Below are 24,576 nucleotides of genomic sequence, written 5' to 3'. Positions count from 1 at the left end.
CATTGGGATTATAGGTTTTGTATTGCCCATGAGAAGAATGGAGCAAAAAAAAAAAAAAAAGGTTCTGAAGAACCTAGGGGCAGGACAGGAATAAAGACGCTGACATAGAGAATGGACTTGAGGACATGGGGAGTGGGAAGGGGGTTAAGCTGGGACGAAGTGAGAGAGTAGCATGGACTTGTAAGTACTACCAAATGTAAATAGATAGTTAGTGGGAAGCAGCCGCATAGCACAGGGAAATCAGCTTGGTGCTTTGTGTCCACCTAGAGGGGTGGGATAGGGAGGGTAAGAGGGAGACGCAAGAGGGAGGAAATGTGGGGATATATCTATATGTATAGCTGATTCATTTTGTTATAAAGCAGAAACTAACACACCATTGTAAAGCAATTATACTCCAATAAAGATGTTAAAAAAGAAACAGAAAAAAAAAAAAAAGAATGGAGCAATAGATTGGATACACATAAGATTTCTCCTCCAGCTATAGTTGGCTGAAGGTAATATTCCTCTGTCTCTAGGGCTAAGATGGGACTATTAGGTTGGAGTTAACAAATACTTGGAATCTTTTTTTTTTTCCCTGAAATTGCATGCTTTTCCATCCTGACTTGATGCTCTCCATCTCCTGCTCTCTTTGAGAACTTCACTCTCAAATGTAGATGCCCTGTTCATGGCTGCTGCCTGGCTTCCTTGGCACCAGGCAAGTGGAATAGAAACTCGGTGACTTGCCCCACAGGAGTCCTGAGAATGAGATTGCAGGGTTAACTGAGGTTTTGGCACAGCAAGAAGACAAGAGCAATGAACAGAGCAGAGGCTAGATGTAGAGTCTCCTGCTATCTTCAGATAAACTCTGCAAGGTCAGAGGCTATACGAAAGGATTGCGTGATGTAACTTGAGAGTCTTTCTCTTTCTGACACCTTCTGTGCAGTTTAGACCACTATGCTGGCTTAGTACTACAACAGTGGTACTTAATTTCACTGCAGCCTTCCCCAGACCCCTGCCTTTTGTTCTGAAAATCTGTCCTCATGCTTCTTATTAAAAACCACGAGAGGTTAGTTATTAAAATTTTAGATATATCATGTGCAAGCAATGAAAGGCTTATCATATTTTACTTCTATTTTCAAAAGAATCCTAAGAGTACATAAAACAGTGTCAAACTTACTACTTCTTGTTTATTCTTTTATTATTATTATTATTGTTTTTGCTAGATCAATCACTCCTCTGTTAGAACTTTTGTCTATGACTTTGGAAAAAACGAGGAACCTTGCTGAAATAGACATGTGCACATCGTCACTCACATTTTAGAGGTTCCAGGTCTTTGCTTGGATGTGCAAAGTGATGATAACACTGTCTGGTGCCCAGGTCTGCAGCACTGTATTTGCAAGTTGTGGGAAAAGATGACACTTGAGCACATCAGACAGTCTCAGACTTCGATATCATTCCCTTCATTTGCAACAACTGGCTCTTCCTTTATCCATTTTTTTTTTTTTTTGCAAAATATTTTTGAGCTCCTTCTACATGCCAGGCACCATTCCAGATGTTAACATTTGGGACACAACAGTGTAAAACTTACACTTACTCCCATCATATCAATAGTGGGAAGGGGTCCAGCACTTATTTTTTCCCACACTAATGTCTCCAGAGTGAAAATATCTATGGAAAGGAGACTTCCAGTGTGGCAAATGCATTGTCACTTCACACATGGGGGTCATTCCTTCTTTTTCCATAACAACTCTTTCTTTAAAAAAAAAAAAAAAATGGTAGTGAAGTAATTATGCTATCCAAGTCCTTTGAACCACACAGCATTTTCTAATAAAAGGATGTAACTTCACTCTAGCCATTATTGTGTTTAACCTGGTTTTGACTAATGTGTATTTAGTACATTTAAGTATTTGAGTGTATCTGCTACATACAATTATTTCTAAGTCAACTAACCTATTGTTTCAGTGGTAAAGAAGCATTTTTATTTTGCACATTTGAGAAAAATACAAGTAATTATCTAGCTACCAAAAAAGTCACCTCACTTCTTCAAGGAAAAGAAAGGCAGTGCTCTTTATCAATTTATTAACAAATGAAATAGAATCAATGATAATTGAGAACACATCCTCCCTTGAAGTTGACTGTGTTCGCTGCAGTAAGCAAAGCATCCTTTGATTATGATGAATGGGTTTTGCAGCCTTTTCATGATTGTGCAACATACAATCTGTAATGAAGCTGTGAGGTACTCTTTTCTTAGGGAACCATTCTGGAATTTACCCAAGCTTAGCAGGGGCGTCATCGGTGTAGATTAATCCACATGTGGCTGTGTGTTTTTATGCTTCTAACAGAAGTCTTTGATAAGCTTGAACACATCATTGTCTTTTCTTTTTAAATGCAATGGTTCATAACACAAGCTGTGTTTGTGTGTGACCACTTTCTCTTTTATGGACTCCACAAACACGGATGTCTGAATACAGTTACAGCTGTCATTCACTCGTTGGGTTGAATACCCACCTACAAGGGACAAATCTTGGCATTTCTAAAACCTGTTACAAGAGATACTAGCTCCTTTTATTAATTCTAAAATATTTCACTTGACAGTGGAACAAAGTGAAGGGTTTTTTATTTGTTTTTGATGTAGTTACAGTACCATTTTTGCCATTTACCAGTTTAATTTTTCAACTATAATAAAACTCATATCTATCTATCTATCTATCTATCTATCTATCTATCTATCGATATCTATATATATATATATATCTCCAGGATGAAAACATCTACGAAAAGTTTTCATGAAACTTCAAATGTGACAACTTTTATATACATAAAACTTGGTACTAATGTAGCTTCTTATATTTGCATGAAAGGAACCCAGCTCAAACTGGAATAAAGAAAAAAGTGACTTTATCAACTGACATAATTAAGTAATCCAAATGTAAGTATGATTTCAGACTTGGCTGGATCCAGGGGCTCACTCCATGTATTTTGAATAGGTTTTTCTTCATTATTCTACTCTCTCTTTTTGCTTCTATGTTATTTTCATCATAAGAAAGATTATCTTTATGTATTGTCTACCTCTCTGCCCCCCAGCAGCTGAAGACTGATCTTTAAGTTCAACAGAAAATTTTATCTTCTCTTAAAATTAAAAAAAAAAAAAGAAAAGTTGTCAGGCAGTATTGACTCAGATTGGTTTGGTCCAGGCCACCTCACTATCTCTGAATCAAGCTTTAAGGCTGAGAGATGTGAGACTCTGGTTGACCAAACCCGGTTACATGCTCAACTCCTGGCACTAAAAGCAGAGTCAGCTTCACTATACTCAGAAAGACTAAAGATGATGTCTCCAGAACCTGAGAGATCTTACTAAAAGGAAGAGGGTTGACAGCTGAGCAGGTAGAAACATCAATATTCTATATAATATTAACCATATGCTTCCCTCTAAGGACTTCCCTACTGCTCAAGTCTCAGTGTCCTCAACGTTCTGCTGCCATCACATCATGATCTGGTAGATGTCAGTGTGTCAGTGTCATATCCAACTTTACTTCCACATCCCATTTCATTTCAGGTAGCATCTATAGTTTGAGATTGACATTTAAAAACGATGCGTTGCACAGGATCCATTGCAGTCACAGAGTTCTGTCCATTTTAGGTCATCTAAGTATATCCACTATAAGCAAACATAGTCTTTACACTTGTATTTCTTCAATGTCTTGTAGACAAGAACCCATAGGTAGTAGCAGAAATGGCATGGGGTTTTGTTGTAGGAGTACTCTCTTTTCAACACATACAGTTCAGGTCAAACTGAATTCAGAGGAAGAATTTGCACACCAAATCATCATATTGGTGCACATCAAAAAGTCACAGAAAATGTGGAAGACAGGATTTGACTCTATAATTTAACTCAGGCAACTTCCTTCTACTTAGCTCATTACAAACCCCTCACTAGAGTCACCAAGGTACTAGAAATGCCAGCACAAATTTGTCTTGATATACCCAGTGCTGGTGAGTTGCATGTCTCATATTGCTGCCTTAGCTTAATTTATATCTTTAATGATTTGACTTTCAACAAATCACATGTGTCTCCCATTCCCAGAAAAAGCTTCCACTCTTTTTTTTTTTTTTTTTTTTATTTATTTATTTATGGCTGTGTTGGGTCTTCGTTTCTGTGCGAGGGCTTTCTCTACTTGCGGCAAGTGGGGGCCACTCTTCATCGCGGTGCGCGGGCCTCTCACCATCGCGGCCTCTCTTGTTGCGGAGCACAGGCTCCAGACGCGCAGGCTCAGTAGTTGTGGCTCACGGGCCTAGTCGCTCCGTGGCATGTGGGATCTTCCCAGACCAGGGCTCGAACCCGTGTCCCCTGCATTGGCAGGCAGATTCTCAACCACTGCGCCACCAGGGAAGCCCCAAAAGCTTCCACTCTTGTTCCATAGGTTGACATGCAAGTATATTCATGTCTCTTGCTTGTGTGAATAGAAAGCTATGGACTGGGAAGTTAAGTGTATAACAGTCTCCATCAGAAATAGCCAACAGCTACCATGGCAATGCAGCAATGTAATCAGAAAGACCAAAATGCCACTTTCTGTTTCTTTCATGTCTTTCGTCCTGCTCTCCTCCATTTCAATCTACCCAAACCGGGCATTCCTTACCTACTTGCCACATCAGTTTTCTGCTGGGCACTCACAAGCCCAAGACATGCATATCATTTTACTCTTTCATGGAATTAAAGAATCTCTCCATTGGATGGGAACTTTAAGGATCACCTGGTTCTGTACTTAAGTTACCACTATAATATTCCAAACAAATAATTCATCTCTAAATCTCTGCTTTGTAGAAGGAAAGGTATTTGGAGTGGTTCAAATCATGGGTGTTGGGGGGCCAACACCTAGGGTTCCAATCCTAGCTTTCTAACAGGCATCAGTAATCTTGGTAACTTACTTCCCCCTCTAAGATCCAATTTCATCATATGGAAATAATGATGGAAATAATTGCACCTACTCCCTGGCGTTCTAGCAGGAAATTTATGAGGTAATGCCTATATAATGAGTGTAACACAAGGTCAGGTATGAGCTCAATAAATGATAATATCTACAATAAATAATAATATCTATAAACCCATATTTATATGTCTATATTGATAACTCTATATTCAATGTAGTTTCATTTAAATACATAATTAATACATGCTCAAAAAGAAAATCTGGATAATATGGAATTAAAGAACAAAAAACAATAATATTGCACAGACTCTCTCTGATGAGAGCCAAAGTTTGTTAAATTTGTTGCTTTTCCCTCCAAGCTTTTTTCCTCTGAATATTTTTCTTTTACATAGTTTATATCATACTATGTATATACTTTGGAACATATTTTTAATATTGTAACGTAAGTCATTCTCCATGTTATTAAAATGCTATGCAGACATCATTTTTAATGGTTGATTAACTTTCCATCATGCAGTCTTTCCCCAATTTACTTAACCATGCCCCTGTTTTTGAAGACTGAGGACAAATATTTTTTAAGCTGTATTTGCATTTTGACAGAGGGCTTGTTGGAAAGGAAATAAGGTAATATATGCCCAACATGACCAGAAGAAAAGGGATGTGGGAAAAGATACCAAGAATAGTTTTTCTTCTTCTAATTCTTCATTATTCTGACACTAATATTAATACTAATACCACTAATAACATTTATTGAGTGCCCACTATGTGCCAGAAATGCTGCATTATTTAATTCAGTCATCTCAAAAGACTTGTGAGGTAGCTGTTAATATCCGGTTTTATAGAGAGGAAATGAAGCATAAGAGATGTAAGCATCTTTCAAAATTCAAGTCACTAGTGGTTGAGTCAGGATTTTAATCTAAATCTGACTGCCTACAATGCCCTTTTTCTTTCACAAGGCCAGGTGGCCAGCCCAATCTTGGTCTATCTGAGATTTTCACCTTGGTGTCAAGTAGGATCCCTTGACAACTATAGCAGAGCTAAGATTCTTTGTTAGATTCCAAGAGAACACAATGCAGTTGCTATCAGAAAAAGGAAACCTTTCTTCAAGAAGGAAATACTGCTCTAGGAATTGAACACAAAGTAAGCCTAGATATTGTTTGATTCCTTAACATCCTAAATTTGATGCAACATGATCAATCCAATTATGGCAATTCTATTTCCTTTGCCAACTATTAATTTAGGGATAGGCAGGGAAATTTCTGCTAGGAAGGAATGGAGGGAAAGGTCAAATTTGTGTAAATGTTTCTTCAGGCTGAAGAAGGAGAACAAATGAATAATGATCCTTCTTGCTTTTAACTGTTTTGTCTGGGTATGACAACTGGAGCTGCCACAGTCTCCTTGTTAATCCACTGAGGATGAAGGTAGCATGAAGGATATTAATGTGGAGACATGACACAAACTTGAGTCACTAAAGATCTGTCGTATTTACCTTTTCCTGGACTTGCCATTATGGAGGATAATGAGTGTCCTTATTGTTCAATCCTATTTTAGGTCAGGTCATCTGTTACTTTCTACTGAAAGCATTCTATCTGACTTCAAGAGGGTCTACAGGGACCTAAGACCCTCAATTCAATCGGTCTATCAGTATGTTACCCTTATTAAGTATATAATGTTTTGACCACGCTTCCACACCTATCATCTAAAAAGACTCATAACTCACCTCTGATAGTTTTAGGGCAAATATTATTCCATTTAAATAATGGGAAATCAGAAACAAAAAAATTGAGTAACTTGACAAAAAGTAGTTTAAATAAGTGTCTGTATCAGAATTTGAACAAAGATACAATAGCAACAGGACCCATAATCTTCATGGCATATAATAACTCATCTTTGGATGCTTCTTTACGGCAGGCTCAACACTTTCTTGGTCATCATTCCACTTGATCTTTGACACAATCCTCCCACTTGAAAAAAGATTTTTATGTGTTCACTTTTGAGTATACTGTAGTCCAAGAGGGGATGCAAGTTCTTTTCAAGGTCAGGCATCAAGGTAAGCGACGTAGGCAAGATTCACCCTTGTGGATAAAAGAGATCTGCTATATAGCAAAATAATATTGTTCACAATGCAGCCTTCCTACTTCAGTCTCTCTCATGTAAAGTTAGGGCCATGTGGCTAGTTCTGGGCAATGGGCTGTGAGCAGAATTGGCAAGTGTTATTCTTAGTCCAAGGTAAATAGGAAAGGATGTGAGTCTTTTATGCTTCCTTATCTCTTTCCCTCATTTGCACAGCTGGACGTAAAAAGCACCAAGATTTTGAGGTCACTAGAGGGAAGCAGCCAATGTCCAGCCTGGATCTTTGAGTTGATGTGGATTAGAGTTACAAACCTCAAATCCTCATAGGACTTAACACGAGTATGAAATTACATCTGATGGGTTAAGTCACTGAAACTTTGGAAGTGTGCATTACTGCAGCACACACATCCTATTCTATTTCAGCTGCTATAAAATTGTCAACGGCTAGCTGGCTTACCCACTACCTAAAAAGAGGTTCGGTTTAACTTTTAAGTACCTAGTAGACCATTTCCACATATAACACCTTTCTGGTTCTGCTTTAAAGTCCTCAGATACAAAATGTTGGTGCTTTTTAAAGCTCCTTCATTCCTTTGGTTTACGTAGGTGAATAGTTGCTTTATTTATTATACAGTTGGTGGTGGTTATGGAGAATTTTTCTTCACGCTGCTTGAGATTTATAGAGCTGGGCTGCCCTTTTATTAGGTAATATATTCAGTTTGGCGTTCTTAGGTGCCTAGAGAATTTGGCATAGATATACTTTTATCATAAAAAAATCCTCATAATGATTATTATTAGCATACACTGTTGTTTATCAAGCCTCAGTGCAAAAAAAAAAAAAAAATCACACGTAGTTTTGAGAAGCTAAGTCTTTTGGTCTTTGAGTAGAACAAAGAATGGCATATATATTTCTGAGTCTTGGTGAATGTACTGATCAAGAAATGCATGAGCTACTAAAATTACAAACACGGCATTGCTGCCGGAATCCTTTAAGGTTTCCCCACTGTACAATGGATTTAACACACCTGAAGTTCCTCCATTGTACCTCCAGGGCACAGCTACAATTTATATGAATTTTGAAACCATCAAATCCCTACCAACTATTCCTGGGAAGAGAAAAGCTCAGTCTCTCACCCCTAACATTGGTAAGCCTGAAGAAACATTGACAATACCTAACTGACACTGCTTGAATGACAGACAAAAAAAAGAGAGGCAGAGAAATAGGAAATGGTTTTCAAAAGGTCACAAAGCAATTCAGGCCCAGCCGAAGGTGTTTCTGTGTTTATCGAATAATAAACCTCAGAGTAAGGAACTCCTGGGCCACACAAAATGTGTGTCCTTCAACATGAGTCCTTCAACATGAGTCCTGTGGCCATAGTCATCTTGTTCTGCATCTAGGACTTAATAAAACTATAGACCACTAGGCTGGGTGTCATCTCAAGGAATTAACTACTACTACCATCTGTTGAATACCCACTAAGTGACAGAAACTAAGCTACAGTCCTTTAATTCTCACAAAAATCCCATGAAGTAGGAATCATCATCTTAAGGAGGTTCAGAAAAGTTAAGGGATTTATCACCACACCTAATAAGTGACAAGTCAGGTCCATCCCATTTAATGCTCCTATGTAGCAGTGTTCTCAGGAACAAAGCAGAGAATCCTTATCTCCATTTTACACAAAGGTAGATGTGGCAAAGGAATATTCAACAAATTATTTAAAATATCACATTAAATCAGTCATGGAGCTGGAACCAACTATAAACAAAGTCCCAAGGATCAGAGATTGTTTTTCTCCTACCTAAACCTTCATTTTCTGTATTGAAGTTAACGTCATATGAAGTTAAGAATGGAATGAATATAGACTGAAAAACATTTTTTTTTTCTCTTTTGAAACCTTTGTTTTCCCTAGAAAGCTAAGTGTCTATGTGGCATGTGCATTACATGCCCTAAAATGTATCTGAGAGTATAGTTTCATTTTTTGGAAGGAAAGAGAATAGATAATTTGACACATAACAGCACTCAGGTGATGCTATATTGTCATCGTGGAAAGAGGACTATAGCCCAAGAGCCAGGCAAGATCCAGACACAAGGACAGATTTAGGAAGATGCTCTGCATCCTCATGCCTCGTGACAAACCTCATGAGCAGGCAAGATCGAGACACAAGGACAGATTCATGAAGATGCTCTGCGTCTTCATGCCTTGTGATAAACCTCATGAGCATCTATGAGCATCTCCAGTTCACACAAAAACTTTCCACTTGAAAATTTATTTCAGAGCTTCATTACTTCAGGAATGAGGGTGGCTGCCAAAGGCATGGAATTTAGACAATTAAGGGTCTTAGAAATCAGTGAGCCTGCTACCTCATTTTGCAGATGAGAAAGCTGTGGTCCAGAGAGGGGTCGTGGCTTGTCGAAGGCCATGCAGCTAGATTTGTCACAAAGTCTAAACCAAAAGGAAGGTTATTATGAATCTCACATCATAGCCAGTCAAATGCCTGGAAACCTGGATATATAATCTGTAAACAAAGTCATGATGACCTGGAGGTAAAGAAAGCTGAGAAGCAGAAAAAAAAAAGTGTTTGTGATGTTGACTCTAAGCCAAAGGCAAAGGAGGGAAAAGAAATTGCTCTACGTGCAGTTAGCGTTTATTCTTCCCTCCACCATAGAAAAGCATAATCCTGGAGCTAAGGGCAGTGAAGGGGGAAAATAATTACACTGACCCTGTCTTAAAGGGACTCATATTCTATTATGGGAGAGTAGACCTTAGTCACAAAGATTGGAAGAGATGCATTTTGAAAGATCAGTGCAGATAAATTGGTTTGGAGAGTCAGAGAAGGAACAGATTTCAGAGATGATCAATCATCTTCAGCTTACTTAACTTGAAGGAAATTTGCTCATAATTTGGAGAATCTCACATTGTTAGAGCTCATACAATGCCTCCAGCTTACGAATCCTTATGAAAATGTATAGAAAGGCTGGTTAAAATAAAAAAGAAATAAAGGTGTTATGCCTTCTCTCCTCCACCTCCCTCCAGCCACATCTACTCAGACTGCCCTCGCATGCTCTCTTTCCTTTTAATCCTGCCTTGTGTGTTCACCATGACTTAGTTTCTCATTTATTGATGTTTACTGTCTGCTGACCACTGAGGTTACCACTAGATGTACATTCCATCAACTACCAGCCTACATGATAAGCACATCATGCAATTAACTTTGTTTTTAGGTGGGAAATACAGTGTAGAGACATTAAGATTCTTTGCCAAAAAAGTCACACAGCTAGAAAGCACTGGAGCCTGGATTCTAATCCTGAAACCAAAGCTCTAACCATAATGGAAAATAATTAACTGGGCTATAATAAAATTAAAAATATATATTCATAAAAGACATCATTAAATCTATGTATAGATCTATCCAAACAATAAATATAGATATATCTAAAATAATCATCTATCATCTCTACATCTGTTTACCTAGATGAGGTAGAGAAAGAGAGAGAGAAAGAATTTGTGTCTTAATTTATATTTTTTCCTCCCCATACTGGATACTGGTGATATAAGGACACTATTCTCACAAAGTTCTGCCATATTAGGCAAGTCAATTACCCTTCCTTGGGCTTCAGGAAAAGCAAAAGCTGATTAAACTGAAGAGGCATGTAATGAATGAAATGAAGTATGCAGATGTCAGCTTCAGAACTTTCTGGTTGCAAATTCCAGGTTCAGTATATCACTAGTTTGTAGACTAGCTATATCATCTTTCTGTAACTTAGTTTTATCATCTGTAAGATACTTACCTGATTGTGCAGACATTAAGGGAGATTATGTATTTTAAATGCTCAATACAGTGCCTAGCACCAGACAGTCAAAATAGACAATGGTGAGGTTTTCGATGCTTTGCAAACATGAAAATTTCCAGTTATAGAGAGTAAGAATATTATTAGCTTCCACTTGGCTGTGAATTTAAGAAAGAAGAGAGAATCTAAGAGTTTTATAGAAGTAAAAGCCTCAACTACCACCAGTGAAAGAATAAAACGGGATTTAAAATGTATCAGGAATAATATCCAGTTGCATATGTGCTGGCTGTGCAAATAAACACACATAGGTGAATGAGAAAAAGAAACAAAAAGCAACTGGTTTAAATTTTGTCTTTGATTCTGACTAGCTTGGAAACTTGAAACTGCTTAGAGTGGCTCTCTCTTTCAATGTTGCTTCTTCAGAGAAGGCTTCCTGAACTCCTTAAATAGATTGCAGGCAGACCTCAGAGATATTGTGGGTAGAGTTCCAGACCACTGCAATTAAAGCAGATATCACTATAAAGCAAGTCACAAGAAGTTTTTTGGTTTCCCGTTGAATATAAAAGTTATGTTTACACTGTACACTATATTGTACATTATAAGTATGCAATAGCATTATATCTAAAAAAAACAATGTGCATATCTTAATTTAAAATACTTCATTGCTAAAAAATGCTAACCATCATTTTGAGCTTTTGCTGGTGGAGGTTTAGAATATAGCAAGAATTACCAAAATGTGACACAGAGACACAAAGTTTGCAAATGCTGTTGAAAAAATGGTGCTCGTAGACTTGCTTGACGCAGGGTTGCCACAAACCTTCAATTTGTAAAAAAACGCAATATCTGAGAAGTACAATAAAGCGAGGTATGCCTGCAGTCCTCTTGTTATATGGATTTCTAAAACCCCATACTTCTCCTTCATATCATTGGTTTTTTAAGATTCCATGCTTCTTTCTCAGATCATCTGTCATCTTGGTTATCATGTGATCATTTCTATGGGCCTCATTACTTCCTGTCTCCACAGCTAAAAGATAAATCCTATGGAAGCAGGAACATATCACTCTTCTTTCCCACCTGCCCTCACTTTGCCTGTGGCAGGACCTGGCACAAGTAACATAAAATAATAGGAGAATAAACATGAGTGTGCAAGTGAGGGAAGTGAAAGGGGAGAGGAGACAGAAATGTGGTAGAAAGAAGTGATGCTGGGATTTGATGCACATCTTCTATAACCAAGTTCAGAGCTTTTCCCTTTATTGCACCAGACTCCTTCCTCCCCTCCTCTTTCCTTCCATCCTTTTCACTTTCTTTAAAATATAATTTTAAAGTATAATTATAAATATATATAATTATAAAATATAATTTTAAAATATAATTCAGATCATTATGTGGTTGGATGTTGGACTTGCTTTTCAGAAGGTCTAGGGGAAGCTTTTTTTATCTGTGGACTTGACACTTTCACCAACACTATTAAACATGGACAGTGGAGACGCTGACCTTTGGCACTGCAATCATCAGCTCACTTTTAGTGGAGCCCAAATTAGGCACAACTGGGGAATGAAGGTGATTAGCTTGCCAACAGCTGATGTCAGCCAGCTTGATGAGATTAGCACATCTACAACACTGCATCATGAGTGGGTACAGGTGCCTTTAGCCAACAGCACTCTTTGCCTCTAAATCTGCTTCAGTCATCTTGACCCTCCCCTAGGTTCAGGTGCCAATCTTCTAATTTTTGGTTTCTGGACCAAGCACTCTTTACAGACTATTGAAAATAAAATTACCTTCATCAGTGAGTCTTGCTCAAGGGACATCCTTTTATACCAGCATTTTCCCTGGATCTTGTTATTGACATGGACCAGTCTGGATGGTAGACACCATCCTGGTTCAGCCATTACCCTTGTTATCAGGGGCCCAGATTCTTCTGGAGGCATATATTATTACCTGGGACATGGTTGGAAGGAACCTCAGAGACAAAAGTCATCATCCTTCCTCCCCACTTTTTTTTTTTTTTTTTTTTAGAAAAAACACATGACTTTATTATTCCCAGCAGAAAGGGCAGGTCTTCGCAAAACGAGGGGGCAAGTTCTGACGGCAGGGAGGAGGCCCCTACTTGTCGGCGATGAGTGGGCTCCGCAGGACCACAGTGGCCGAGTCCCCGTGCAGAAACATTTTTGAGATGTAGCGGTCCTTGTTGACTGGGTTGGACTTCTTCTTGCCCTTGCCGCTCTTGGGAACTTCAGTCCACATCTCCTTCACATTCTCCAGCACCATGTTGCAGTGCCTGTCAAAGGCTTTCACACGGCCCAGGAGCTTCTTGTTGCGGCAGTTGATGAGCACTTGGGTGTTGTTCTTGACCGACTGGGTGAGCACGGGGAGTGGCCCTGTGTTAAACTCCTCCTCCTCCCGCTTCTGCAGCTCCTCCGGTGTCATCTCACTCTGGGGCTTGTTGAGGAGGCTCATGTTGGCGGTGGTGGCCGCGCTCTCAAGTCACTACCGTTTCCTCCGTGTTGCTTCGGCCTTCCGCAGAGAGCCCTCCCCACTTTTTAATAAATGATTGAACTAAGGCCCAGAGAGCAGAAGTAATTTGACTAAGGCTTCACATTATGATACATTGTGACAGTTAGATTTAGATCCAGGTATCCTTGACCTGAGTACTAAGTACAACTGTGGGGAGATACCAACATTTTTTCTTTCTTTTTTCCTTCCGTCCTTTCTCTCTCTCTCTATTGCTTTTGTTTTTGTTTTGTTTCATTTTAATACATTGTAGGTACTGGGACAAACCCAAGTAGCAAGGCTGTTTCCATGGCCAAATATCCAGGCCTTCATTATGCATTCCACTGACTCTCCTCCTACCTCTCACTCTTCCATTAAGTCAACAGGAAAGAGAAGAGGCTGCTTCTTTCCTCTTCCTATTTTTACCACCAGATGTAAGCTCGGAGTCTGTAAACTACCCACCCCACCATACTCCCACCACACAAACACATGTCTTGATTTAGACTAAGACTTGATATCAACTGAATAGCCCACTAAATACATGTACACACAGGATGGAGCCTGTTTAAATCTTATTACCATTCATTTTAATGTAAATTTAGTGATCACTAAGGGCTGCCTCAAAGGCAATGACTCTGCTCCCCTGGTGCAACTCCCCTCCCCAAATATCTTGGAAAAATAAACAGAAAGAAACAAGATCCACATTTTTCATGTCTGTTAACTTTGCAACATGTGCTAACCAAGTAGGTTACTGTAATGGAAGACTGTTATAATTAAGCCCTTTTCTCCCCATGCCATGCTGGAGTTGAGAGTCTGCTGGGAGCGATAAGAAAGTTCTGTTCTACTGAACGTTTTGATGTTGTCTTTTGAAATTGGCAGCTATAGGGTATAAAACCTTTTTTATTTGGGTTGTGGGAGACTGTAAACCATACAAACAATCACATGTGAACTGGAAATACAATATTAAATGTTGAACAAAGGGTATATTTTCTCCTAATTCCAGTGAAGCTGTATTTTTCTAGTGGAGTCCCATGATTCAAACATATTTAAATTGGAAAAAAAAAAAAAAAATCTTCAATCTTCCAGTCAGTTATAAAACCATTGTATGCACAGAAACTTTATAACAGCATGGGAGTTTATAATCCCCCAGCAGGAGGATTAGAAATTTGCAATGAGAGAAGTCCTTAATCTTGCACTTACATAACTGCACATTTCTTAGATTTAAATTGTACAAATCAAAAAAAAATGAAGATCATTTTGTTCTTTTCTAAAGGGTACTCATAGATAAATGATGACTGGTTAGAGCCTATTGAACGTTTGAAACATTTGTAGAATATAATTTATTCATACCAAATACATCAGAAAAGTAACTCTAGTGTTAAATTACAGCATGAAGAAATTAAAAGGCAGAAGTGAGCCATTGAGTTTAAATGGATGCTCTGAGGTTTGTAGAAAATGTCAAAAGAGTTCAAATGTTCATAATGTGAAAGTAAATATTTGGGCATACTGTAGGAAGGCTTTATCCTGATGTAAGATAATACAGTTCTTCATGAAATATGTTATAAAGAGAAGACTGTTTAGTCTAGCTCATTTAATTTCCATGTGTTTTATTAATAAACAATTATACCAAAAAGGTATGTTCTTGCTCCCCATCTTCCTCATTCAAGTCTGTCTAGTTCTCCCATAAAGTGCATTCCTGAGTGAGTCAAACCAACTATAATTTTCCTTTTTCTTACTGATTTTTCTTCATTTATCAGAAAATTTGCTGGATCGGTAAAACATCTGTGAGGACATGAGGGTAGGAGACTAATAATGGTACAAGACTAATAATGGTACTTGGTCCATAGGATGTAGAAATAGCTAAGCCCTGTAGTCATCTGGCCATAATGCCTCCCCAACATGTGAGGGGAGATACAGACACAAAGAAGTCAAAGGCAGGCAAAATGTTGCTTTACACATGGCTGGCTTTCGCCTTAAACTTGGGAATCTGAGCTGGGTTACATGGAGAATTCTTTTGCTATGGTTTGATATTTTAAATGGTACTTTTCTTTAAACTTAACTTGCATCTTGGAACTTACCACTTTAGTAAATCTAAAATAACAATATTAAACTACAAAAAGAACCAAAAAATACAAACAAAATAAAACAAAATGAACGCATAGAGCCAAAGAATAGAATAAAAGAGGAGTGTTTAACCCTGAAGGGAATAATGAATATGCCCATAATTCTATCCATGTATTTACCTAATATCCACATTGCCACCTATTAAATGTCCAGGAATCTAAACAGCAGGGTCAGTACAGTTCTTCCTTTTAACTGTTGCAGAATAAAGATAAGCAGGATATATCAAGGGCTTTGAGGGCAATGTTTTCTTAAACAGGACACCAGACGCTCTAACCATATAGGCCAAAAACAAAAGAAAACCTCATTATCCACCTAGATGGGTGGGTGGAGGCTGAGGGAAGACAAGTATATGTAGTTAAGCATTAATATTTGAGGAATCTGGGTAGCATGTAACCAGTAAGATTTTTTTCTTCAGTAGTTTGAAATGCATATATCTAATCTAACAAATGACTTATTTACAGTAAATAAAGAATGCCTACAAATCAATAAGAAAAAAGCAAAGAATATTTTTAAATGTCAAAACATATGAACAGATACTCAAATTCACTAGTAATCAAAGAAGCAAAGTTAAAACAACAGTGTAATAACACAACACACCCAAAACGATAGGAAAGAAAAAGGTAGAGGGAGAGTGGGAGAGAGGTGAAGGGAGGGAGAGAAAGAAGCAAGGAAGGAAGAAAAGAAGGAAAGAGGATGAAAAATGAATAGATAATAGCAAGTATTGACACAGATTTGGATTAACCAGGAATGTAATATGGTACAATCACTTTGAAAAACTGCTTGGCTGAACTTCTCATACCTTATTACCCTGAAATTCTACCATAAGCAATTTGACCCTTATGTACTATAAGAATATCCACGTGTTTACCAAAATACATGTACAAAATATATATTTGCAAAAATGTTCACAGCAACACTACTTTTAATAGTAAAAAGCTGAAAATAATCTAAATGTCCATCTTCAATACAGTAGATAAATAAATTATGCTGTATCCACATAATGGTTAAAAATATGTATTTTTAAAAATATTTATTTATTTATTTATTTATTTGGCTGCACCAGGTCTTTAGTTGTGGCACGCAGAATCTTTAGTTGTAGTATGCAGGATCTTTTATTTTTCTTTCTTTTTTTTTTTTTTTTTTAGCTGTGGCATGCAGGCTCTTAGTTGTGGCATGAGGGATCTATTTCCCTGACCAGGGATCGAACCCAGGCCCCCTGCATTGGGAGCATGGAGTCTTAACCACTGGACCACCAGGGAAGTCCCTGTATTACACTATATTTAACTTCAGCTACACAACACAAGATGAATGAATCTTACAAAGATTGAGCAAAAGTGGTTTAAGCACTAAAGAGTAGTTACAATATGATGCCATTTATATAAAGTTCAAAAATAAGCAAAACTAATCTATTTGAAGTCCCAGTAGGGGTTAATATTGATCTTGGACAGGGAGGATATCAATTGAAAGGAGGTAAAAAAGAGACATTTGTGGAGAGAGGATGCTGAAAATTTTGTTTCTTGATCTTGATAATGAGCCGGTTGTGCATATTTTATAAAAATTCACTGACCTCTATGATTAGTGCAATTTTCTGCATTATATACTTATATTTCATTGAAATATACCTTAAAAATAGAATTAAAGATTGTTACAAAGGCCCTTTTCACCCGGAAAAGTATTTCTTGAATTTAGCTGTTTGATGGATTATTTTAGAAGAGGAAAAATATTTCTATTTAAAATAAAGATCCAAGAACTCACTCTGTCCAGAAAACCAGTGTGAATAATATTTAGTCCAAGAATATAATATTCTAAGTGTATTAAACCCATTTTCAGGAAATTCCCTGGTGGTCCAGTGGTTAGGATTTGGCACTTCCATTGCCATGGGCCCAAATTCGATCCCTGGTCGGGGAACTAAGACCCCACAAGCCGCACGTCGCAGCCAAAAAACAAACAAACAACCACCTGTTTTCAACTGCTGTAACCACAACAAATGAGAAATTTTATCATTCTAAATTGTAAAATGAATTCCTTAGATTACTAATTTTTTTTTTTTTTTTTAATCTTGTGAGTCTCATGGTCCCCAGTTTGAGAAGCACTAAATGTTGCAGTCAGGACAGACTAGGATCTTTCCTTGTTTTCCTATGGAAACTAAAAAAACTCAAGATGTTAAAATAACAAGTTTTATTTCTCATTCAGAACTCAGGTTCATCACAGGTCACCTGACTCTGCTCTATATCCTATTCTAGGACCTGGGTCATTAGAGGAGCCACCAGTGCTGCTGGTTGCTTTGGCAGAGGAAAAGAGAGTGTGTGGTGGATCACTTACCACTTTTTAATGTTTTCCTCTGAAGAAATGATACCCATCAGTACTGCTCACATTTCACTCTCCAAAACAACTCAAATAGCCATACCTACCACCAGCGAGGGAGGAACCTACAATAGTACCCTTTGCCTGGAAGAAAACTGCAGTTGTTGGAGGAACTGCACTGAGTTTTCAATTAGTTCTCACATCTATAAATATAATCTGAGTACTTTAACAGTGATGTGATCAAATGACACCAGGAACACATCCCAGACACATGTAGGTCAACTGCAATCACTTACTACTAAGGTCCCAGTGCTTGGCAGAGTGCCTGACTTATGGCTTTGCTCCCTGAATATTTGTTGAATGAATGAAGACAACTGAGTGTGTAATCAATTCTGTGCAAAGGCTACAAGTACCAGAAAAAGATACAAAAAAAAAAAAAAAAAAGAGGTAACCTTTGGAAAAAAGAGGTAACCTGAGAAAGCATTCATCAGAGAGGAAAACAGCAGAAAAGCAGGAAGGAGGGTCAAAGACAAGGAAGTGGAGAAGTACCTGATGGGCAAATTCAAATGTCTATAATGACCAAGTATATATTGTAAATGAGCAAAAAAGCCTAGAAATAGGACAATAGGGAGGAGTAGGGACTGGGGCAAACATGAAAATTCCTTCCTCATGTACACATTTCAGCCAATTACTTAGTTCTAACTAATTATTGCCATGCAGAAATATGAACCCACTGTTTCCAGACCTTTCCAGTTTTTTTAGTGTTTCCAAAGTTTTAGCTTCTTCAGCAAAATATCCCAATTTGCAAACACCAAATAGGTCAAACAGAACACTTCTACTCATCAGATTTGGACTGTGGGCTGTTGATGTGTAACTATCTCACTCTTGTTACAAATGAAAATTAGGGAATGGTGATTGTGGAAAACAGTGATTACACTGGAGCTGAAGGTTGAAATCTGGTTGTGGAGGACTTCATATGAAAAGCCTTAACTATTTTCCTCTGCAATTTACAGAGAGGTTAATAAAATACTTATGTAGCTTGAAAACTTATGTAAAAATTGATTTTAATTATTCCAAAATTTACCCTGGTTTCAAAAGTTTCCAAGCAGTCACTGTTGCTTCTCTATTGGACAAAGAAAAAGATTGTTTTCTTAGTATTGCTGATTTTGTGGGATAATATTTCAAGGGTATGGACAATAAAAACTGGACTGTGCACAAGTGTTTTGTTGGTGGCGGTTGTTGCTATTGTTAAAATACTCAAAACTATTTGGCTTTCATCATGATCCAACATTTATTGAGCAAATGTAGAGCAAGAAGTTTCAGCCTAAGTTAAGCAGATACAGTTAGGTCAAAATGTTCCTATAACCTAAACATTTCAGAACCAACATCCCCCCCAAAAAAAACCAGAATGACTCTCATTAAGTATTTAATTTAATTATTTTCCAGTGCTTGGGGCTACTAGTGCCTGAGCACATAGTTCTTAATTTCATCAGCAGGCATTTATGAGTCCCTGCTGCGGGTGGATATGGAAGAAATATAAACTTTAAGGTATTTTTCTTTCTTATTAAGATAAAATGCAAAACAATTCATTGTAATTTTCAGAGTCAAAATAGAGCAATCTTTTGTAGCTGCTTCTGGGGTGCATTTGTCACCTTCCCCCATTCAACAGAAGAAGGCATTAGTCCAAATTTCTAAAACTAAAATTCATTTAGGACACATACTTTAATTTGAACACACAGTCAAACATTTCTGGGATATTAACTCCTCGGTTCTAATGAGAGCTCAAACTGACCACTTAAGCCTAAATTTAGAATTCATTTCTGTTGGTTCCGTATTTTCCATCATCTCCACTGACAGTCGAAGATGTTGAAAATGCTAGAAAGAAGTCAGTAAGGAGAGAAATCTAATTTTCTGTGCAAGACTCATATAGTCTGAACAGAATAGTGCATTCCTGTCCAATTGCACACATCTGGAGTTTCATTTGACTGGAAAAGCACATCCTGACTATGAATGGAGGGTCCAACCCTAATGTCTCCTTCTCAACTTTTAAGACTCTCAACAGCCTGCAAGGCACTTAGCCAGGCAAAGGCAAATCCCTTTTCCAGCACAGAATCTGTGGAAATTACACCTGCAGAAAAATTCAGAAAAACCTCACTCTGAGAAACAAGGAGGGAGGAGGGATACCAATCACAAATGGCATGATAGTACCCTGGAGTGATCAGCATTTACTTAATTCAACAGTCTACTCACACACATGTTCAGTGTGGTTTAATGAGCATGGATAGATGTGCCCCACGGATAAGAAGATGAGACAGAATAAACCACTGAAGGGCAGTATTTTCCTCAAAAAATCCTGCCTATCCTGTCCTTGCAGAGAGTAGAAAAATCAGAAGAATGCTCCTGATGTGTGCTTCATTATGTTCCCAGTTCATCTGGGCTCTGAGATCAGACTGAAGCGGATGGAAACCCAGCTTCATCATGCATTATTTTAAGTGACATTGTGTGAATCACTTAACTGTACCTTAATTTCCCCATCAGTAAAAAGGGATTGTAATAGTGCCTGCTCTGTGTGATAGTGTTTATTAAGTGCATTACATAATACTTGATACAAAATAAGAACTCAATAACTGCTGTCATTATCATTTTTTTAATACTTGTTGGTGGTATTGTTAACATTATTTTTTTTTTCTATTTCCAGAATAGGGACCGATTCACCATAACTGTGAATTAAATTAAACTTGGGGATTTCCCTAAATGTTTATACTTTCCCTCTTTTTTTTTTTTTTTTTTTTTAAATTTTTTTAATGCTATTCTTGTCTGCTTACATTCTTTTTATTTATGTATGTATGTATGTATGTATGGCTTTGTTGGGTCTTCGTTTCTGTGCGAGGGCTTTCTCTAGTTGTGGCAAGCGGGGGCCACTCTTCATTGCGGTGCGGGGGCCACTCTTCATCGCGGTGCGCGGGCCTCTCACTATCGCGGCCTCTCTTGTTGCGGAGCACAGGCTCCAGACGCGCAGGCTCAGTAGCTGTGGCTCACGGGCCCAGTTGCTCCGCGGCATGTGGGATCTTCCCAGACCAGGGCCCGAACCCGCGTCCCCTGCATTGGCAGGCAGATTCTCAACCACTGCGCCACCAGGGAAGCCCCACTTTCCCTCTTTTTGTTCAAATAATAGAGGCTTGTTTATTCCAACTTTCAGATATTCACACAACTAAAGGAGGCCATTCAGGTCCTTCTGGTTTCTATAGGTTTTAGGACATTGCTTCTGTAAGGTATAAATGTTCATGCACGCACGCGCACACACACACACTCACACACAGAGCTGTAGACCCATGGCTCTTTTTGTTCCCAGTCATTCATGCATTCATTCCACAAATGCATATTTGTATACGGTAGCTCTGTACTATATCTCAAGATTGCCTTGGCTGCAATCTATAGCATCTATAAGAATTAAAATTTTTATATATCTTAGATACAGGTTGTGTGTGGGGGTCAAGGGACATTAAGGGGACATAATTTTTTATAAGATTGTTTATTTTTCAGCTGGGGAACTGCGGCAAAGCAAAGTTAAGTGAGTGGTATGAAGGCGTTTGAAAGTTTGCCTTCAGGGCAGAACCTCAGGCTTTTCAGCAGGAGCTGTCTGCAAACAGCCACCTTCCCCAAACATCACTCCCTCTAGTCATGCCAACACCCTGGCTGTCAGTTCACTACTCTTGCTTTGTGCCAGTGGTCTGGTCCAGGTTTAGCCATGCATCGCCATATAGCTTGATGATGGGCCACTAGCCTTTCCTCAGGCTTTACTCCTGCCACACTGATTGGCATCTGGCCTCCTTCCTGAGAATTTGACTGACAACCCATTCCTGAGTGAAGCTTCAAACGGTTCTCTCAAGCAGCGTAAGAGCTCACTTCAGCCCCACTTACCTTCATGGGCTGTTTTCTCTTCACACAGGCAATTGCAAATCAGGGACCACTTTGCCGTTATGGGTCTTCAGATCTGTGTGTCTGAAAATCCTCTATTGGACAGCAAGGAGCTCTGATTCCTCCTTATTCGTTGCCCCTCCTCCCCTCTATAAATCACCCTAGAACAATTTGGATCTCTAATTAAAGGAATTATATTAGTCCACAGTTACTGGCCTACTGGATGCACTAGCCTCCTCTGGAGCTTACGCCCAGAAGAAGGCTGTTAGCTAAGTTTAGTGTCTCAACAGTTAATTGATCAAATTCCACGAATTTTCATTTTCCAAAACTCACTTTTATTCAGGGGTGATGCATTTTTAAAAATGTGATGTGATTATCATTTAACAGTTGTTATTCAAACCATTTACAAAGAATTGTTTCCAGTTTTCTTTATCAAACCATGACCCTCCCATATGATCCCCTCCCATCAACTCTCTGAACCTTGATATATCAGGAAGCCTTGTTATTGACTACACTCCCCCCAACACATGCATACAACAAGCAGACAGGGCAGTGCAAAAAACATGGGGCATATGGGCAAACAGATCTGGATTCAAATTCTAGTTCAGCTCCTTGTATGTAATAGAAACTGAGGCAAGTCTCGTAGCTTCTGGGAGTCTCACATCACTCATCTACAAATCCGGGAGATTGCCAACATTGCAGAGTTTCACTAAATATTAAATTTATATATAAATATGCACACACATACATATATATGCCATTAGATTGTAGTACGTATGTGTGGAATCTGATCTCCAGTAAATACCTGATGAAAAGAATAGCTATTGTCATTATTCTTCATTGTGGAAAAGGAAAAGGTGAAATTTCCTTGGGCCAGAGGTAATGTGACCTTAGGTGTAAGGCAGCTCCTCCAGCTGATGTTAAGAAATTTAAAAAAAGAAAAAAAAAGAAAAGATAGATAAATTATAGGTAGATAGATAAGTAGATAAAATTAATTTTAAAAATTCTTGAGACTGATATATACAAGCTAAACCCATAAAATGCCCGCCAACTCCAAGATTTCCTGGGTCTACCATCTGGGATCTTTTGTGCCTACAAAATTGACTTAAATTCCATGCTGTCCCTTGAACCTGAGCATCCAAATCAGAAAGGAATCAGTCCTAGAGCTTGGTTATCTCCCTCTTCTCCCTTCCTTCTATTTATATAGAGTCTTCTAGCTGCAGCACTTGAAATTACAGTCCCTGAGGATTTTGGTCGGATCTTGTTTGTCGCTGTAACGTTGCTGCCAATCTCCTGCCCCTGGCCAGCTCTGTGGGGCTATACCATCAAGGTTCTCACTTAAGTTTACCTCCAGCCCCACCGATGCACTAATGTACTCTATCACTCACCCTCAGCCAGGGGACTAAAAATAGCCTCTGGCTTCAACTGCTTGTTTTAAAAGGAAAAAAAAAAATTGAGAGAGTGAGAACAGAAATGATGACAGCTCTCCATTTCATCCTGCTGTACCAAAGACCTTCTCCAAGGGAAATGCAGTTCTTTCAATTAGCTCACCTGATTATATCACCTAGGCTCCGCTGAGAGTTTCCACATGCTGGTGGGTAGCCTGGCTTCTGCCAAGCTTCTCTCTCCTACTTGATGTCCTTCTATTCCCCAGAATCTTTTCCTGTAAGATGTGAGCATCTAATTCACTGCCTTTCAGGGAAGTGGCAAGAGAAGCTTTCTGACAAGAGCTTATTAGAGGGAGCTCTGGTGAGACCATGCAGTTCAGAGAAACACAGTGACTGACGGATTGGGTTTCAAGTTACTTTCGACACATGTTCTGGGGCATCTGTATACTTCAGATTGTGTAGCATTCATGGGGACTATCATGTAAAAATCTCATTCAAGGACCTAAGTAACTGTGCCCAAATCCACATTGTACCTTTTTGCTCCACCCCTGCTTCCAGCCCTCCATTCCTTGTACAATGCTGTGTTCTGGCTATACCAAATTTTCTTGCCTACCTCCCCCCAAGTGTTTTTTAACAATTCTTGAAGTGCCCAGATGTCTTTCCTGCCTTCATTTTTCCACTTGTATAATACATGAAAATCATTCTAAAATAGCATCTACTTCAAAAGTTTTTCCCTGAATTTTGTACCCCACACAATGCTAAAATTAAAAACACAAACAGAAACCCAAAGCCCTGAATCTGTTCATTTCTTGTGACACAACACCCAATAACATATATTAATACTATGGTAATGATGATGATGAAGATGGTGATACTGATGATAATGATAATTTAGGTGAATGTCTTGTTTCAATATTAAAAGGTGAAATTGTTAGAGAATGAACTGAGTATATCTTAATGTTCCTGCCTCTTCAGCATGCTGAATGGCACATAATGGGAACTCAACAATTTTGGTTGAATTGGATTGAGTAATGCATAGAGAAAACTCAAACAAAGCAATCTATGTTCTTGATTTGGTGTTTGAAACTTCAGAGTTATTTTCATTGCAGTGACTTTTCTTTAGACCTTTTCTCCATCTTTCAAAAATAGATTATATCTTTGGAAAGTACCAGGGTAAGGGTAATTGAAGGCTTGCAAATGCAAAAGATATAGGCCTTATATTTTGAACAGTTTCTTTACATCAATTTTCTTGTACTATTTTATGGCCGGGATTTCTTATCTAAGCCAAAGCTAAGAGCATATTAAGCTGAGATTATTCATAGGTATTTTGAATCCCATTTGGCATTCAGGATTCTGATTATTTCTATTCTATCTGTCACACTATTTCTTTCTTTTAAAAAATTAAAATAAATGTAGCAAGATGTACTCTTATAAGAAAAAAGAAAGACAGTGGAAGTCTACTGATAATAACTGTGGTCTTTAAGATGAGCATTGTGCTACATCATTTGGAACTTCCTTGAATTTTGACCCCTAGAAAATTAAAGTACAAGGGAGCAAGGAAAGTGGGTTATTATTCCTCTGTACA

General features: G+C 38.3%; 1 long non-coding RNA gene and 1 pseudogene across 2 annotated transcripts in view; both read right to left on the bottom strand.

Annotated features, from left to right (window-relative positions):
- Positions 1–24,576, bottom strand: part of LOC309617227 — a 241,096-nt gene that overhangs the window by 55,420 nt on the left and 161,100 nt on the right. The gene's annotated exons all lie outside the window — the stretch shown is intronic.
- Positions 4,382–16,854, bottom strand: LOC309617193 (small nuclear ribonucleoprotein Sm D2 pseudogene; annotated as a pseudogene). Its single transcript has one exon. The product of its transcript is annotated as a small nuclear ribonucleoprotein Sm D2 pseudogene (transcript).

The sequence above is a fragment of the Balaenoptera borealis genome (assembly GCF_965194805.1).
Source record: "Balaenoptera borealis genome assembly, chromosome: 19".
Taxonomy (NCBI): domain Eukaryota; kingdom Metazoa; phylum Chordata; class Mammalia; order Artiodactyla; family Balaenopteridae; genus Balaenoptera; species Balaenoptera borealis.
The sequence above is the reverse complement of the archived record's forward strand: the minus strand, read 5'-3'. Positions and strand labels throughout refer to the sequence as shown.